This window comes from Choloepus didactylus, chromosome 20 (genome assembly GCF_015220235.1).
Source record: "Choloepus didactylus isolate mChoDid1 chromosome 20, mChoDid1.pri, whole genome shotgun sequence".
NCBI classification, from domain to species: domain Eukaryota; kingdom Metazoa; phylum Chordata; class Mammalia; order Pilosa; family Megalonychidae; genus Choloepus; species Choloepus didactylus.
The window spans coordinates 29,581,492-29,601,046 of NC_051326.1; the positions used below are offsets into that span (position 1 = coordinate 29,581,492).

The 19,555-nt window shown below is 37.6% G+C and overlaps 1 long non-coding RNA gene across 1 annotated transcript; it reads left to right on the plus strand.

The window, feature by feature from the left end:
- The first annotated feature begins 1,315 nt into the window (after positions 1–1,315).
- LOC119516534 lies at positions 1,316–9,540 on the plus strand. Its single transcript, XR_005213307.1, has 3 exons — positions 1,316–1,403; positions 3,426–3,568; positions 9,232–9,540. It is a non-coding gene; the product is annotated as an uncharacterized LOC119516534 (long non-coding RNA).
- Positions 9,541–19,555: the final 10,015 nt, after the last annotated feature.

Below are 19,555 nucleotides of genomic sequence, written 5' to 3' on the forward strand. Positions count from 1 at the left end.
GGAAACCAAATGTAAAGCAAAATTTTCAACATATTAAAATTGTTCAAATCTCTTTTCAATGTAGACTATACCTTGATCTATTATTGCCAGAAAATAATGTCTATAGAATTTACTTCCAGTATTTTGTGTGAAGGAATATTCTCCTTTATAGACATGCAAGCATTTACGTTTTATTGGAATGTTACATTGTTGGATATTTCACACATCATTTCTTTTGATTTAGACAAAAAATTGTTCTCTAAAATTTTTTAATGATTTTAAACACTTTAAAAGAGAAATAGCAAAACCTAGATCTGTTTGGATTGTTTAATAAGTTTTGCTAATACATTTTATATTTTTAAAATGTGGGGAGCACAAATTCAAAATTTATTTCACTTTCCTCCAAACACCACAATTCATCTTTGTTGATTTTCTGTTTTTTGGCCCAACTCTTTAGTGTAAATTATATCTCTCCTAAATTAAACCTAATTACTTCAAGAGCATTTAGTCAGCTTTTCCATCATGGGTCTGTGAGTGGTTGTAAGGTCAAACATAGCATGTGTTATATCAAAAAGTTCCTCATTTGAACAAATTCAGAAAATATCACATATAATCTCTGAATTGTCTCAAATAATGTAAAACAAAATAAATGTGATAATTAAAAGATTAAATTATTTCCATGTTTTTAAAAAAGTTAGTTTTCTAAAATTTTTAGAATTACCTGTTATAAGTTAATTTAAATTATAAACATAATTTAAAGACAACATACAAACTATAATGATGGGCAAAAATTTTAAATCAAAATCATTTAAATAAAATATTCCCCAAATGCTTAAAATATTCTTAAAATTTACTTTATAATTTTTAGTTGAATCTTTTTATATATATTTATAAAAATAAACTACTTTGCAAATCTGTGATTCAATGTCCATTTAGTTATCATTTTAAAAAACCAATAGCATGCTTCAAACATACTGTGTCCACTTCTACAAATTTCATAACAGTTGTTTAACATTGCAAAAGATTCCTTAGCCTCCATAAACAAATGTTGAATGCTGTACTAACTCATAAGTACCTCTAGAATTATGAAATTGACCCAAGGATGATTCAGCACAACTGGGAAATGAAATTTTGTTATTCAACATTCTATTGCATGCAAGCTCTCTGAGAAGGTTTGACAAGGTGATTTATTTGTCTGCTCTCTTACGTAAGCCCTTCCACTTCTCAAATCCACCCTGTACTCTGATGTCAGCAATAGCACTACCCACAAACATTAACAGAATTAGGACTCAGTAAACTTAAGTTCTGAGGACATACAGCAAAAGAGGTGGAGAAGCAATTTCCTAGAGCCTGAAGGGTGTTCAGAGATTCAGGCAGCACTGTGCCAGCACTGACACTGGATCCAGAGTGACAAAGGTGCCCAGGTATCGTTTAAAGATTTGTGTGTGTGTGTTTATGATATGGGGGCCCCTAAAGAACAGAGCTAAAGGGCAGGGTTGTTTCTCACCCAGGTCTAAGGCAATACTGTCATCATTCCCTCTTTGCAGATGAGGAAAATGAGCCATACACAGATGAAGCCTCATGCCCACGGTCACAGAGCTAACAAGGGACAGATCTGAGATGGGAACCCAGGCAGTCTGTTTCCACAGCCATGCTCTCCCATGATTACACTACCTGCACAAATATCTGTGCATGTTTCAGGCCAAGAAAAAGACAGGATACCTAAATAAAATGACATTCAGATTTTCTGAATTAAATTTCACAGACGAATTTTTGCACAGCTACCGGGTGTTTCCATCAGGGAGCTAGGCTGGTGAAATAAAAGTGCTACTCAAGGCAAAACTAAATCCAGATTAAGTTCTCACCTTTAGAGGTATCGCACCAACTCTTTTCTCTGGAAATTAGTAATTTAAGGGAAAAATCAAGCATTTATGTTGTCTTTCCAGTAGGAACTGTATTTCAGGATACCCAAGTGACCCTAATCAATGAGGAAAGCAAAAACAGAACAGAAGAAAAGAAACAAAAGTGCTCTTCGTTGTCATGAAATATGTTTGTAAAAACATAGTCAAAAGGAGAAACTGTGGGATAAGTCTCATATTTATTGTTACTTTTATTTTTTCCTCTTTCTTTTGTTTTCTGTTTTTCTCTTTTAAATGATTGCCTTTCCAAAGTATCCCTTTTGCAGATGCTGCATAATATAATGGCAAAGAAATCACTCTAGAGGGAGTCGCTTACCCATTTTCCCCAGGAAAAATAAGTAAGCAAGTTGCACAGAGAAATTAATTAATGCTAATGTCTTTAAACCTGCCAAAATGTTTCTTGCTATTTCCATTAACTTTTAGGGTCCATTCTGCATTTTAGAGTAATATATTCTAGCTGCATTAATATAAATTTTGGCATTGATATAGTCATTAAAATTCTGCAAGATTTTTTAAAGACCATTTTTATATTAATCTGCTAATGAAAAGCAGGGTGACCAGAGTAGCATTAGAATAAGCAATGTCTGCTACACAAAGACTTTTCAAACAAGGATAAGAATTCGTGAGAATGGAGTTTTCTTCTATTACCTTAGTCAAAATTTCAAGTCTTATTATATAGTAGATATTACTGCTCTAATTAAAAAAAAAAAAATCCTTTTCAAAGGAACTGAGATATTTGGTAGATTACAGTTGCAGACAGGGTTTGATTGCCAATGCTCACAACCCTGCAGCCTCGTCACTGTTTCTTTCTACATCCCTGGTGCACTGACACCGCATTCTCTCAATTCTAGAAGCATCTATTCCATTTCCACTAGTATTCTTATGTAGTCCAACTATGACTGAATAATGTAAATCTCTGTTAAAAACTAAAAATTGTGGAAGAGGATTCTTCTGTTGCTGTATTTGCAAGTTAGCAGGGGATTCCTAAGTTCCTTCAAGGCCATCAACTTTGAATAGTGAAATTTTTGACACTACGGAAGTTAAAAGTAGAAGGCTGTGAGAAGGGAGGAAAGGAAAGAGCCTTCCAGTTTCCTCAGGATCACCCCAGAGGGATCCAGTTCCACTGATGTGTGAGGCAAGCCCATTTTCTGCATAGCCCATAAAGGACGAGGAAACTCGGAATGTTGTTAACACTCTGGCATTCTTATATCCTCTTTCCTCTGAATACAGAACATCATCAGCTGTTTGGAAACCCACAGAGTTATTAAAGGAAAAGTTGTATAAATAGTGTCAACTGAATTTATAGTTTAAAGGTGTTCTCATCTGCACCAAGACATCTAAAACAAGCTTATCATGTCTTTCAGTTTTCAAGATAGTGATACCTTCTCACGACAAAGGTCACATCTCCCCATTTACATAACATTCATAAATTCACAAAATGTTAATTTGGGAAGAGTCCTTAAGAACGGGTCTAGTTTATCACATTTTCACAAGTTCTTTCCACTCTTCATCTATATTTTTTTTTAGGAAACTGATAGCAAGAAATTGAAGGAATTAATATTGTCCTGATAATTCTGAACTGCCACCAGAAAATGAAGGGGAGAAAACAGCTCCTTGCTGAAGAAAGGGGTCAGGGAAGTGCTTCCAGTTCCTGTTCTTCACATCACAGGGTAAGTAACCAAAGGACCCAGGAGCCCAACCAGGGAAGTTAACGCAAAGTGTACCAAGTCCAACTACTAAAAGTTCCCACATCTGTGAGGAGGAGGCCATGGGGACAGAGCTGTAAAACAGAGATTAGGCAATGTCTGTCACCTCTATACTTGTACTATGTTCATTTGGCAAGATCTGGTAACAGGTAGCAGTATTTCTCTCAATACATCTAGAAAAATAGACAAACACCTAATTGGCCAGGACTACAGGATACATCTCAGCTGGAAAACAGTCTCCTTAGGCAGCAGCAAGGCTCAGAGGAGAGTTCCCAAATTTGCCTGGTCATAAAAGTTATCAGATACTATTTAAAATGCAGATTTCCAGGCCTGTCACTTGGAGATTCTTGTTCAGTAGGTTGAAGAGCTGTTAAGGAATCTGTGTCTTTAGCGAGTGCTAAGTGATTCTTAAACGATCAGGAAAGTCTGAAAACACAGGTTAATGAGAAGCATGGGCTTTGCTGTCAGAGATACCTACAAAGTGGAGGGCAGGGATTTTGCCTTTCTGAAACACAGTTACCTTATCTATAAAATAGAGATGGGAATGAGTATTAAGTTAAATCCCATAAGTAGATTCTAGTCATGTGCACGGACATGACATGAACTCTGTAATCATTAGCAACTTTCCTTACCTCCTAGTCTCCTTAGTAATACTTCTAGATTTAAGGCTCGGTATACATAGACTGTTATCAATTATTTAGACAGAGGACTGACGTGTTTTAAAAAGAACAAAGCTGAAGGCTTCTACTGGGTGATAAATAAAAACTATTGAGGCAAGAACCCAGATGTCAGACTGTGTCTTCTGAGCAGAGCTGCTAAAGATGAATAAGATATGACCCTCACAAAAGGTATATATATAGATCCTAGACTGTGGTCTATATTTTTAGGTATCTCCTTCTACATAGAAGTGCATCCCCTGGCTTTGTGTAATCCTATTTGACTCATGATCCATAATCCAGAATTCCTTTTTGGCCTTGGTTTGGTGTTTGGGAGTAATGCATTCCTCACACTGTGCCTTATCCATCATGCCAGCGTGCCAACATTCTGCCCCCTTTCATGGCTCTTTCCAATTCCAGGCCCTCATCCTAAAATAACTTCCTTGTGTGGGCAACAATATCATAAAAACAAACACTAACTGATTGAACTTTTAAATGATGGTTATGTGTGTGAGCCTTCAGCCTCTTGCCTTCAAAAGCCACCTTCCCATCAGCTGGTATTGCATGGGACTCCTCTGGGTACACCATGATAATCAAACTTAAAGTAAAGTTTCTATTAGAACTAACAAAATACAAACTTACATCTCCAATAATTATAAATGTTTTACATTAGATCTTTTTCCTAGATCATGTGTTGAACAGGAAAACAAGGAAAAAGAAGAAACAGGAATGGCTCATAGAAGAGGAATCTGAGGAGGGCAGATGACATGTTTGGAAACAAATTTTTGCCTCCCAATCTTGACCAAGCATGTGTTCTTAAGGATCGCTTGGAAGTTAGGCATTTATTTTTAGTACATTCCTGAAGGTAGAGGTCAAATGTGATGACCAGAGATAGGACAGTAGATGTCTGTAGACTGCATCTCAGTGAATGTGTTCAATTGAATTCACCACCTGTAAGAACAGCCTGGAGGACAAATCATGGTGGCATCTGCCTTGGGATTTACTGCACGGATTTACTCCTGTAGGAACAATAATCCTGCCATTGCTCAGGGTCTGAGAAGTGTGTGCAACAGAAAGCAAAGTAAATAGTAAATCATTTAGGTATTTCCACCTCCATTTATGTATAAAGAAGCCCCCATCTTCTTCACTGAGATTGGGTGGGATATAGGCAGTTCTATTTCATTTGCTAATTAGTCATATTTTAGAAAATATTTCTTTTTCAGGATTTGTTTCTAAAATCTTACAAATTCATTTCCTTAACTAAGCAAAATATAATGAACCCTCACCAATAATCTGAAAGGCAAAGAAATCCCATATACTCTTCAAAAAGTTAAAACAAACTAATACGTGACCCTCTCAAGGAAAATTAGAAAAGGTTTTGAGAAGAAAAGGAAGATTTTTGTCAGAGGGCTCCAGGCTGTAATTTATTATCTTTTGTAATTTTTCCTCTACACTATTCTCTCTTGTTTTTCTATACCTTTTACAACCCAGCTTTTCTAATGCCTATAGGCTTACCATTTAACATGGAGTTGGCAATAGTCATAACTACATTTGGACGAAAGGGAAAAACGTAGGAAGGAAGTATGGAAAACAGAAGAAAAGAATATATATATATATAATGCACCTAGTATATTTCAGGTGCTGTCGAGTGATTTCTGAGCCCATTGGTACATTTATGCTCACAGACATCATTTTGCATGGGTATTATGGCATCCATTTGGCAGTTGAGAAAAAACTGAGGCTGAGAGCTGAGAGAAACTGTGACTCCAAAGTCACAAAAACAGTGAAGGGAAGCACTGAATTTGACTTCTAACCCATGTCAGCTCCTTCCATTTCATCAGACATGACTGGCTTCTTAACAAACAGTCACTCTCCTCAATTTCCTTGCCAAAAGAGCCCTAGTTTTGTTCATGGAGCTACTCTTCAGAGAAAATGATTCTATACCACCTTGGGCATTAACTTTGATGAGTCTAAGCCAATCAGACAAATCCCACTCCCCTTGCAAATGTTTGTTTTGGGCTTGAGTATGTGATCCAATTCTGGCCAAGGAGGTATTTAAGAAAGTATCCTGGGAGGCCTCTGGGAAAAAATTCTTTGCTTTTTAACAGTGAACAAAGATAAGACAATATTGTTGTTTAATCAGATATTTTTGTAATGCTTAGAACAGAGACAACTATATTTTGATTATGAGGAGTTCAAGGCCAAGACCAAAGCCAACAGGCAAAATGTGTGCAGATGACAAAATGGAAAATGGAAAGAACCTGAACCCTTGATGATACTGTTGGGCTACTGAATCTACCAACCCTGAAGCTGCCCTATCATGGGACTTTTTATTATATAGAATAATAAATGCTCCTGATCGTTTAAGACGTTTAGAGCAAGGTTATCTTTTACTTACAAATGAAAGCATCCTAACAGATACAAGCTGCACTGTGGGAGATACAATAGATGAAGTACTAACCCAACATGGGTGTAGGAGAACACCATAACAGTTTATGAATTATTTAAATGGTATGGAAATGAAGAAGCCACCTGTGGAAGCATGTGTGTGCAGACACACAATACTAGAATAGATCTGAACAACATTCTTCAGCAAATACTCCACAAATACTAAAACTTCAAATCTCACAATGCTGCATACCCTTGGCTGCACTTTCAGATCACCCATTAGCTTTAAAAAATACCAAAGCCTGGGCCCATTCCAGAGATTCTCATTTAATTGGTCTTGGGTACAACTTGGACACTGAGAGTTTTAAAAGCTCCCAAGATGAATCTAATATGCAGCCAAGGTTGAGAATCACTGCTCCATAAACTTCAGGAGAAAACAAACAAATGCCATTGTTTCAAGATGCTTGATTACCCCAGGAAATAATCAGGCTAGGGCTTATCAAATTGTTCAGATCTGTATTCCCTTCCCCTAAGAATATTCCAGTTCTTTTCAGGAGCAGGGATGGGGTAAGTAGCAGCCTAGAACAGAAGTCTTTACCACAGAGGGTCACGGCACTTTGGAGTTCTATGAACTTCTAGGTGGTAAATGAGGAGATAGCAATGGTTTGGAAGCCAGAATATTTAGGTTTGCATGCTGGTCTCCTCAGTCTCTCGGGGTTCTTAGGAAGTCTCTTGCTGTCTCTGAGCAACAATTTCATTGTGCATAATATAGGTCTCATTATCACTCTCCTTTCCTCTTTGGGTGTGGTGAGGATCAAAAGAAATGACGTATTTGAGGTGTTTTGTAGATGGCAAAGCATCATACAGGCGAGGGATGTTGTGTTTTGCCAATTAACAGTGAAGATTCGAGTAATTTCCAGACTATCACCCACTGTTTATTCTAGGCTTGACATCACTTGGCAGTAGTTCAGCTTTTCTCAGTCCTTTCTGGTCATCAGAATCACTTGGTGAGCTTTTAGGAATCACCAATGCCCAGACCCAACATCCAAAGATTCTGATTTAAACTGTCTGTGGTGGGGCGGCGCATCAGTAATTTTTTAAAAATTCATCTGCTGTTACTAAAGAGCAGTCAAGCATCTCCAGAGCCAAAAATGTTTACTGGCAGTGTTTTGTTTTCATTTGGTTTTCCTTCCTTTATGTTCAAAGAGACCTCAGCCTGACCTGCCTGTTAGAGATGAATGAGTCAGAGCCTGGGCGGCAGCTGCAATCCCTAATCATCCTGCAGAGAACAGTGCTGTGAGGCTGCCTTCGCCTCCTGGCTTCCTTTCTGGCTTCAGCTCCAGAGTTAGGAGGGAGCTTTCTCCTTTGAGTCATCATCACCGTAAACAGCCCTGGCGTCCAGTTACTGTTCAACCTGGCCTGGCACAGATGCCTGCTCCTGGGTACCTCTCACCTGAGTCCACCAAGATGTACAGATCCAATCCACTTACCACCTGCAGGTCATTTGGAGGCCACGGAGCAGTGGGAGAGAGGAGGAGAGTGGGGAGATAAAGAGTGAGAGTTAAAGAAAAATGGAGAGAGGGAGAGAGAAAATGAATCTTTATTTTCCTTTGTCCTGTAGTCCGTATGTAATTTTATCTGCTTCCCTAAGAAACCACTCTAGGTTCATCCTAAATTCATAAAATTAAAAGAGTATAAGCCTTGAAGACATCCAGTCGATTCTGATCAATGCAAAAGTCCCCTCCAGAATGCCCCTGCAGGGCCTTCCAAACACTTTAGACACCACCTCTTCACTTGGCCAGGCCTTCAGGGAGAGGGGCCATGGAATGGGCAGATCTTGAAAGGGCTGATGACCCAGGGAAGTTTTGGGTTGTGGGGTACCCCTTCAGGGGAGATATATCTTGAGGACCCTATGAATGATTAGGATAGGTAAAGAACACTTAACTTCTTCAGTACTGAGAAGGGAAATACTTCCTTAAGTCCCAAATTACTATTGACCAGCTATTCTTGTTGATACTCAAGTACCCTGTCTCTGCCTCCTCATATATTTACCAGTGTAAGAGGCTGTTGCAGTCTGGGGCTCTCAGTAAAAATGTTTAAATGAGTGAATAACAAATAAGTAAATGAGCAAATGAATGGGGTTAATCAAATTATTTTCTTATATCCCTCTAAAAGTGAAAGCTACTTGTAGGAGTTAATGGTTACTAATGAGTATATGAGTAGCAATAGCAAGGACATGAAAGAGTAAAAGAGTTTGGGGAAGACATGACAGTTATGTTTGGATGAGCCATCTCTCCAACTTCTGCTCTGACCTCAATACCATTTCAGCACCAACCGACTCTCTGCCCTTTTATTTATCCTTCTTAGTGAATGGATTTTTCTCAGCACTGGGCTCCTCTCATAGGCACAAGACAAGTCCCCTATTGACTTCCACTGAGGCTCAATGCCAAATGCTAGGCCCTCTTTATACTGCAGGCAATATACTACAGGTAACTCCAACCTCGGAGGAAAGGCTTTGGTTTTTGTTGTTGTTTTGTTTCTGTTTGATTTGTGGCTTTATATTTTCCCTCTGTTTGTTTGCAGCATAATTTGGCTGGAGCTGAGAAAATCACTTTGAGGCATTGCAATATCAAGATCAAATCTGGGAGCAGGTGCCATGATCTCCACTGTCATTGCACAGAGGCTGGGAACAGTTCCCTGGAGACAGTGATGACTTGCACATCGAGACATGCTCTCATCCAAAGTTTCAGACTTGTAGGATATCCTAGGTAAAAAGTAGACTAACACTTCATGCTAAACAGTGGCCATTCCTTATTTCCCATTAGTACTTCCCTTGGCAGTTTTATTGTGAGGCCACTTTATTTAAAGAATAGGCTTTTTCAGTTGAACTGCTGAAACAGCACTGTATATTGTAAGGAAATCTGGTCACCAGGGCAGCTACTGTTCTTATTTTCCCCTCAGATTTGTCTGAGAAGGGACCAGATTCTGGATCCTTACTCCAAGATGTTTCCCAGTGTATATTTTTTTATTTCTGCTCACCTGGGTCACTACAAATAGGGCACTTAAGGGAGGGGAGGAAGATGCCTTTCCAAGGCCAAATACTGATTCAACTCAGAGTCAATTAACATTTGCCTTATTACCTATGATATTCCAGGCTATTTTTATCCACCTATTTCATTTAATCCTCAAACAATATCCTTGGGAGGTATTAGTACATACAATTGAAAAATGAAAATACTGAGACTCAATGTAATTAATAGTCTGTATCATATTTTTTTAAAAAGGCAGACAAAACTAAATTGTACATGAGGTGGAATCACAAATATGTATGATGAGAAGGAGAGATGATAATTGTGATTATTTCTGCATGATGGAACTGGGAATCCTAATTAATGTATTCTTTTATATTTTCTCCCAATACTAAAATATCTTTTATATTTTCTTCCCCTGCTAAAATATCTTCAACGATTATGTATTATTTTTTAAATTACGGAACAACGTATATTATAAAGAGAATAAAAAAAGATAAACAAAAACAAAAGAACTCAGGGAGTCATGGTTGCATTGTCAGTAATCTTCTGAGCCAGGATTTTGGCTTTCCTGGTGGAAAACTGTCCCTTCTCTTCCACGGGGCCGCTAAACAGGAGGTGGGCATGAGGAGCACAGGCTCAGGGAGCACCCACTCTGAGCATGACTTGCCCTGAGACTGTGCAGTTTGAGCTCTGGGGTCTTGAAGCAAAGGTGAAAAAACAACCAACCAACCCAAAAAAGGGAGTTTGAACTCCCAGGGGACATCAACTAAAACCGTCCCTGGAGTCTCAAGGTGGTTATTCTCCCTAACAATAAATGTTAGGCCTCAAGATTACTATGAACTGAGAAATGAGCTGAAAAAAAGAGCTGAAATGTCCTTCGGTTTCCTCGTCCTTTTACTACTAGATTCAGCAGGCTACAAATGATCAGCATCAGAATTCTAAATCTAAATGATTTTCATTTCATTCAGAGTCCTTGAGTGCCAGTGCTGGTCTGCATCATTCCAAGTACAAACTCACTTTCAAACTATATTATGGAATTCTGAGCTGAGGAATGGGGGGCATGCTGAAGAGAATGTGAAAAACGGTAACGTCATGTCAGTGGCAGCTTGCCTATTAATATGGCTGGACATAGCTGATTTTTGTACAGTGTGTCTGGTTTTCCAAAGCACTCAATTGCATTACCTGATTTTGTCAACCTTCTGAAATAGAGAGGGCATTTGTCACATGAGACCTTGAGACCAGAGGAAATAGAGACCTGGAGAGTCTAGGGGAAATTTTGATTTAATTCACATTACCCTTCTGTCAAAAAGGGATTCAATATGGCTTAAAACACTTAAACCATAATGGTAATCACATAGAAATTTAGAAATCACAGCCACAAAAAGGAGAAGAAAGTAGATAATCCCACCAGGCAAACTAATATACTTGTCGTGAAGCTGAGATTCTCTGCAGCCAGGATAAAAAAGGAACTGTAGGGAATTAGCTTATTCATGTTACAGGAGAGGAAGGGGAGAATGTCACTTTCTCAGGGAGGTAGAGTTCTTTTTAACCTGATTGTGAAACCTAAATTCTTTATAGAAGACGTTGAAAATTGGCAATGACCTTCACAACAGATTTTGCAACAGCCTTTATAGCAAATACACCAAAGTGAATTCTATGTGATTTTTCTAAGCTACTAATTATTGTTTGGGGACTTTTAACTTCTTTACGTGGGTTATATCATTAAAGTTGTACAAAAAACTCTATGAGGGAATTGTTTATTATTTGCATTTCCAAACTAAGAAATGGGTATTTAAATTGGTTAAGCAGCTTTCCCAACATCACTAGATTAAACACTAAAATGCAATTACGTAAAGGTAATTTGACAAACTGCAGACTTCAATGGTCTGATTTGACCGAACAATAAAACAATAAAACCTAGATCCAAGGAATGAATGGATAGTGTGTCGCAAATTAATTTTTTAAAGAATTTTTTCTCATAGCTTGACTTCTGTTAGAAATTAAATACCAAACCCTTAGAAGCTGTAGGCTAGCAAAGCCTACTAGTTGAGGATATCCTAAAATATTTACATAAAGTCATGCAGGTGAGCTGTGGCTCAGCCAGGTCCAGAATCCCAGTCCCCTATTACTTGGCCACAGATACTTCTCTGCAATCTGTAATCAGATCAATTGCCCTTCTAGATCCCTGGTTCTTGAGGTTGAGGAAAGTATAAAAGATACATTAAAAACAAATTCTGATTAAAAATATTTCTTATGCATCTGGTGCATCACAGGGAACTAAGATTATTAAAGTCAGAGAGAAGCAGCAACACACAGGAAGGAATATGTAACAAGTCCTCCTGGATGGTGTGTTATACTAGAAGTGAAATGAGGATGTTTCTCCTTGGTAGAAAACCAGGAGGAAAGTCACAGAGAGATAAATTTCCATAGCCTCAGTGTTCTCAATTTCTTTCCCACACAGTGTTTTATATCCCTTCAATCTTGCCATTCAGTCCTCAGCAACATTCCTGAGACAACATTCCTGAGACACTAACACTTATGGACTCAGCTATGACTCAGTCAAACAGCTCCAAGAGTGAAAGGTTCATTGAAGGTAAGACTTTCCGAAAAGAAGAATGCTAGAACATAGTCAGCTGAATCACAGTTACCTAGGAGGTTTATCATGGATAAGTCAAAGCTAATTTGAAACTGAGCTCAGTTATATTTTACAGTTGCAGTTTTAACAGGTCAGGTTTTATTTACTTAGATAGTTCTTATTGATCTCTAATAATTCAGCTGTACAAGTATGATTCTAATAATTCAGCTGTACAAGTATGTAACACTTTTTTAGTTTCCTAGCTGCTAAAACAAATACCATACGAACAGTTGACTTAATAATGAGAATTTATTGGCTCATGTTTTCAAAGGTTAGAAGGCTTGCTCTTCCCAGAGGCAGCATCTTCTGGCTGGCCAGGATTCTTTGGGGTTCCTTTTCTGTCACATGGAAATGCACATGATGGCATCTTCTCCTTTCTCTTCTGGGTTCTGTTGACTTTTAGTTTCCTACTCTTCCTGAGGCTTCTTTCTCCCTCTGCCTGGATTTTATTCTGCTTATAAAGGACTCCAGTAATCTGGATTAAAGCCCAACACAATTCTGTTTGGCCACACAACTGAAGTAACATCTTCAAGAGATCCTATTTGCAATGGACCCACATCCACAGGACCAGGGGTTTGGACCTGAACTTACTTTCTGGGGGAGACATGATTTAATCCCTAACAGACACCAATATGTGCAATTTAGTGCAGCAAAGTAATATGTTATAGGGGTTAAAAGTACATGGTTTGGAGCCAGAGAGCTTTGGTCCAATTGCCCACCTTGCCAGTGACTGGATTTGTGATGTTGGCAGATAGTTAACCTTTCTGGATCTCAGTTTTCTCATCTATACAATGGCAATAATAGCTATATTATAGAGTTTGTTGTGAATGTTAAATTAATTTAAGAAATTAACTAAAATTTAAAATTAATTTTAGCAATTAGTATACACCTAGCAAATAGTACATGTATAATAAATATTAAGTATAATGATTATAATATGCAGATGTATTAGTTTCCTAGAGCTGCCATAACAAGTTACCACAAATGAGATTGATCAAAACAACACAAATTTTGTCCCTCACAGTTCAGGAGGCCAGAAGTCCAAAATCAATGTGTTGACAAAGTAGTCCCTTCTGGAGTTTGTGAGGGAGAATCCTTGCATGACGCTCTCCTCTCTTCCAGTGGTGGTTGGCCATGTTTGGTGTTCCCTGCTTTACAGCTATGTCTCTCCAATCTCTGTCTCCATCTTCACATGGCCTTCTTCCTGCATGTCTTCTCAGAATCTCTGTGTCCAAATCCTCCTTCCTTTCTCTTATAAAGACACCAGTCAATGGATTAAGGTCCATGATAATCTATTATGGCCTCATCTTAACTTGATTACATCTGCAAAGACCCTATTTCCAAATAAGGTCACATTTATGGGTACTTGGGGTTAGGATTTCAGCATATATTTTAGGGGAACACAATTCAACCCACCACAGCAGGGAACTGAGAAAAGATGTGAAAAAGTTATAAGATTAGCATGACTGGATTCTCAATCTCAAAGAATGAATTTAAACAAAATTCAAATGAGGAGTAATTAATTCTTAATGTGTATCAGTTAGCTTTTGCTGTGTAACAAACCACCCCAAAAGTTTACTGGCTAAAACAATAACCATTTGTTTTAGCACATATTTTTACAACTTTGAAATTTAGGATAGAACAAATAGAAGATAAGGAAGGAAATAGACCTAGCAGACATATACAAAACACTCCACCCAACAACAGCAGAATACACATTCTTCTCAAGTGCACATGGGACATTTTCCAAGATATACCATATGTTGGGTCACAGAATAAGGCTCAACAAATTTAAAAAGATTGAAAGCATACAGAGTATGTTCTCTGACCACAATGGAATAAAATTAGAAATCAGTAACAGAAGGATATTTGGAAAATTCACAAATATGTGGAAATTAAATAACACACTCCTAAATAACGAATCGGCCAAAGAAGACATCATAATGAAAATTAGAAAATACTTTGAGATGATTAAAAATTTAAACACAATATACCAAAACATTTGGGATATGGTGAAAATGGTGCTCAGAGGGAAGTTTATAGTCATAAACACCTACATTAGAAATGAATGATCTCAAGTCAATAATCTAAATGTCCACCACAAGAAACTAATAAAAGAAGTGTGAATTAAACCCAAGCAAGTGGAAGGAAGGAAATAACAATGACAAGAGAGGAAAGAAATGAATAGAAAATAGAAAACCAGTTGAGAAAATCAACAAAACTGGAAGTTGGTTCTTTGAAAAGATCAACAAAATTAATAACCCTTTAAAGTGCTAAAGAAAAAAAGGAGAGAAGATTCAAATTACTGAAATCAGAAATAAAAGTGGAGACTTTATTAATGAATAACAGAAATAAAAAGGATTATAAGAGAATACTATAAAAAATGTATGCCAACAAATTAGATATTCTAGATGAAATGGATAAATTCCTAGAAACAATGAAAGTTCTAAAACTGGCTGAAGAACAAATAGAAAATATGAAAAGACTCATAATAAGTAAATAGATTAAGTCATTAATAATAATATTTTTAAAACTTCAAAAAATATAAGCCCAGGGCCAGGTGGCTTTACTGGTAAATTCTACCACACACTTAAACAAGAATTATCATCAATTCTTCTCAAACTCTTCCAAAAACAGAAAAGGAAGGAATACTTCCTAACTCAAACAGTGAGTCTAGTATTCATCTGATACCAAAGCCAGACAAAGATATCACAAGCTAAAAAGCTATAGACAAGTACCCCTCATGAATACAGATGCACAAATCATCAACAAAATCTGACAAACCAAATCCAGCAACAAGTATTATACAAGTAATCAATGCAACCCACTACATTAATTGAATAAAGGGGAAAAGCACATGGTCATCCTAATAGATGCAGAAACAGCATTTGGCAAAATACAACACCCTTTCATATTAAGAAAAAAATATATGCATACAAAATACTAATTCAAGTAGGAATAGAAGGGAACTTTCTCAACCTGATAAAGGGCATCTATGTAAAACCCAGAGCTGAAATCATATTTCATGGTGAAAGACTAAAAGTTTTCCCCCTAAGATAAATGACACCTACTCTTGCCATTTCTAGTAGTCATTGCACTGGAAGTTTTAGCCAGGGCATTTAGGCAAGAAAAGTAAATAAAATACATCCAGATAGAAAGGAACTAGCAAAACTGTGTCTATTTATAGAAGACATGATCTTTTACATAGAAAACCCTATAGAAAAATAGCAAAATGGCAGAAGAAAGTCCTGTATTATCTGTTGTGACTTTAAGTGTAAATGGATTAAACTCCCCAGTCAAGAGGCAGAGATTGGCAGAATGGATAAAAAGAACATAACTCAACTATATGCTGTCTACCAGAGACTAATCTTAAATTTAAAGATACAGATAAGTTGAAAGGGAAAGGATGGAAAAAATATACTATATAAGTAGCAGCCAAAAGAGATAAGGGGTGGCTATACTAACATCAGATAAAATAGACTTTAAGTCAAAAACAGTTACAAGGGACAAAGATGGTCATTATATACTGATAAAGGGGACAGTTGAACAAAAATATGTAACAATTATAAATATATGTGCACCTAACAGCAGAGCCCCAAAATACATGTAGCAAATACTGACAGATTTGAAAGGAGAAATTGATGTTTCTACATTAATAGTAGGAGACTTTAATGCACCACTCCCAATAATGGATGGAACATCCAGTCAGAAGATCAATAAGTAAATACAAAGTTGAATGATACTCTAAACCAACTAGACCTAGCAGACATATATAGAACACTGCACCCAACAAAAACAGAATAAACAACCTGGATAATAGTAATTAATAATAGCTGATATTCTCTAAACACTTGTTATTTGGCAGGCCCTGAAGTAAGTGACTTATATACCTCATGCAATTTAACCCTCAAAATAGATCTATGATTATTTATGCTTAAGAAGATTAAGTACCTTTTTTCCCAGGAGGAAAATAGTAGAAAATTTTCTTAGGAAATGCTGATTCTTAAAGAGCTACTAAGCTGCCTCAGTTTTTTTTTTTTTTTTTTTTTTTTTTTAAATAAATTCAAACTTACAGTAACAGTTGCAAAAATAATACAAACGCCAAAACCCCATACACAGAACCCCCCTCCACTGATACCCTGATCTACCAACTTTAATATTTTGTCACTGTACCATTTCTTTCTTTCCCTCCCCCCTCTCTTCCTGTCTATCATCCATCATCTATTGCTGTCTTCTGAACATATGAGAGCAAGTTGCACACATCCTTGAACAAATAATATAATTCACATAAACATTTCTTGTGAACAAGAATATTCATTTATGTAATCACATTATGTGTAGTTAAGAAGTTCAAGAAATTTAACATTGATATAAAGCTTACATTCTATATTTCGTTTTTTTCTTATGTCCTAATTGGGTCCTTTTGAGCCTTTTCTCCTCTCTTCCTAGATCTCATCCAGGATCATCTATGGCATTTAATTGTCATTATCTGTTTAGACTGTCTTTTTTTTTCAATTGTGGAAACATATATACACCATAAATCTTCCCATTCCAACCCCTCCCAAGCATTCCAATTAGTGGTATTAATCACATTCACAATGTGCCATCACCTTCCCACCATCCATTACTAGAAATTTCCCTTCACCCCAAACAGAAACCCTACACTCATTTCTTATTAACTCCCCTTTGCCCCTTCCCCCACTTCTCATAATCCATACTCTACTTTTCATCTGTATGATCATATCCTCTGATACTTTCTTTGTGTTTACATGGGGCTTAAATTTAACATCTTAAGTATATAACAATCTGGTTTTCTTTGATACCAACTTAACTTCAATAGGACACATAAACTATGTTCCTATACTCCTCCATTCCCCCACTTTATGTAGTTCTTGTCAAAAATTACATATCTTACATTTAGTCCAAAACCACTGACTTACCATTACACTTTATATATTTTAGATCCAGTGGGAAGTAAATAGTGGAGTTAGAAATCAAAAATACAGTAGTATTGGGATTTATATTTACCATGTGATCTTTACAGGAAAGCTTTATTTCTACATGTGGTTTCAGTCAATTGTTTAGTGTCTCTTCCTTTCAGCCTGCACAATTCCCTTTAGCATTTCTTATAGGACTGATCTACCAGTGATGAAGTCCCTCAGCTTTTGATTATCCAGGAATGTTTTCATCTCCCCCTCATTTTTACTCTCCAGGTATTTGTTAATTTTCTAAGTTTCTGATGGTTATTGACTTCTATTTGTATTTCATTGTGATCAGAGAATGGACTTTGAATAATTTCATTTTTTTTTGAATTTATTGAGGCTTGTTTTATGTCCCAGCCTATGGTCTATTCTGGAGAAAGTTCCATGATCACTAGAGAAGAATGTGTATCCCAGTGATTTGGGATGTAATGTTCCATATATGTCTTTTAAATTTCTCTCTATCTCTCTCTCTTTTCTTTGTTTCTTTGTTGCTAGGGCTCCCTTTAGTATCTGAAGAAGGGCAGGTCTTTTATTAGCAAAATCTCTCAGCATTTGTTTGTGAAAAATTTAAGCTCTCCCTCAAATTTGAAGGACAGTTTTGCTGGATAAAGGATTCTTGGTTGGCAATTTTTCTCTCTCAGAATTTTAAATATATTGTGCCACTGCCTTCTTGCCCCCATGGTGGCTGCTGAGTAGTCACTACTTAGCCTTATGTTGTTTCCTTTGTATGTGGTGACTTGCTTTTCTCTTGCTGCTTTCAGAATTTGCTCCTTCTCTTCAGTATTTGACAGTCTGATCAGAATATGTCTTGGAGTGGGTTTATTTGGATTGATTCTACTTGGAGTTCACTGGGGATTTATGCTTTGTGTATTTATGTTGTGTAGAAGGTTTGGAAAGTTTTCATCTACAATTTTTTTGAATACTCTTCTAAACCTTTACCCTTCTCTTCCCCTTCTGGGACAAAATGAGTCTTATATTTGGATCCATTTCGATTTTTTCAGTTTTTTTTCCTCATTCTTTCTTTTGTTCTTTCATTTTCTGTTCTGTGCTTCTTGAGGTCACTGAGTCATTGTTCAGCTTCCTCTAGTCTTGTACTGTGACTATCTGGAATCTTTTTAATTTGGTCAACAGTTTCTTTTATTTCAATAAGATCTTCTATTTTTTTATTTACTCTTGCAATTTCTTCTTTATGCTCCTAGGGTCTTCTTCATGTCCTTTATATCCTGTGCCATGCTCTCATTTTTTGTCTTTAGTTCTTTCATTGCTCCAAGTACTGTGTCTCCTCTGATATTTTGATTTGGGTGTTTGGGTTTGGGTTATTCATATTGTCTGGTTTTTCATATGCTTTAAAATTTTCTGTTGTTTTTGGTCTCCTGGCATTTGCTTTACTTGATAGGGTTCTTTTAATATATGAAGGATTAGTCAGACACCAATCTCTAATTTGTCAGATCTACAGTTGGTGACGTACAGTTTCTCTAACTAACCAGCAGATGGCATCCGTGAGTCACCTATTCTCCTCAAGTCATCCGTGAGTCACCTATTCTCCTCAAGTCAGTTCTCCCCAACTTTGTCTTTGTGGTATGTGGGGGTCTGGTTCTTGTGGGGTCCAATTGGTGCACCAAGTTTGGGTATGTTGTTGGTGCTGTCTGCCCTGAATGTGGGGCATGTGTCTGAATGGTAGGGAGGCAGGGCAGCTTTAATAATCAAACCTCCCAGGTGTCCCTGGAGATTTAAAGCTGTTGCATGAGTCTAAACCTTCATTTCAGTCTCGCTACAGATTATCTCTGCTGCTGACCCACAAGTCCTTGGTATTGGCATAGGGTCCCTGGGATTTCTGGGTGTGTTCCTCTTCCCAGCCGTGCCCTTCTAGGGCCTCTGCTGAGGGAAGACTGTGCTATGTCACAAGAGCACGCCGTCCCTCAAGGGAAGCCCTGGGCTGCCAGGCCCTGCAGGGGTGTTCCCAGCCTGCTGTAAAGATGGCTGAATGGGCCCCTTTCACACAGCACCGCCTTCCCAGCTCTGGGACAATTAGCTGTGGGTGCACAAAAGGCTACTGTCCATGCCTGATATTGTGGCGTGTGCGCGGTGTTGCTAGAAACACTTCCCATCACACCATCACACTGAGTCCCTTGGAACGGCTCTGGGCTGTGGCTCTGGCACCAGGCAGGAGCGTTCCCAACCTCTGGGAAGATGGTTGCAAGGGGCGTGGTTTTTTTCCCCTTTTAGCTCACTTCTGCACTCCTCACTCTGAGACAACT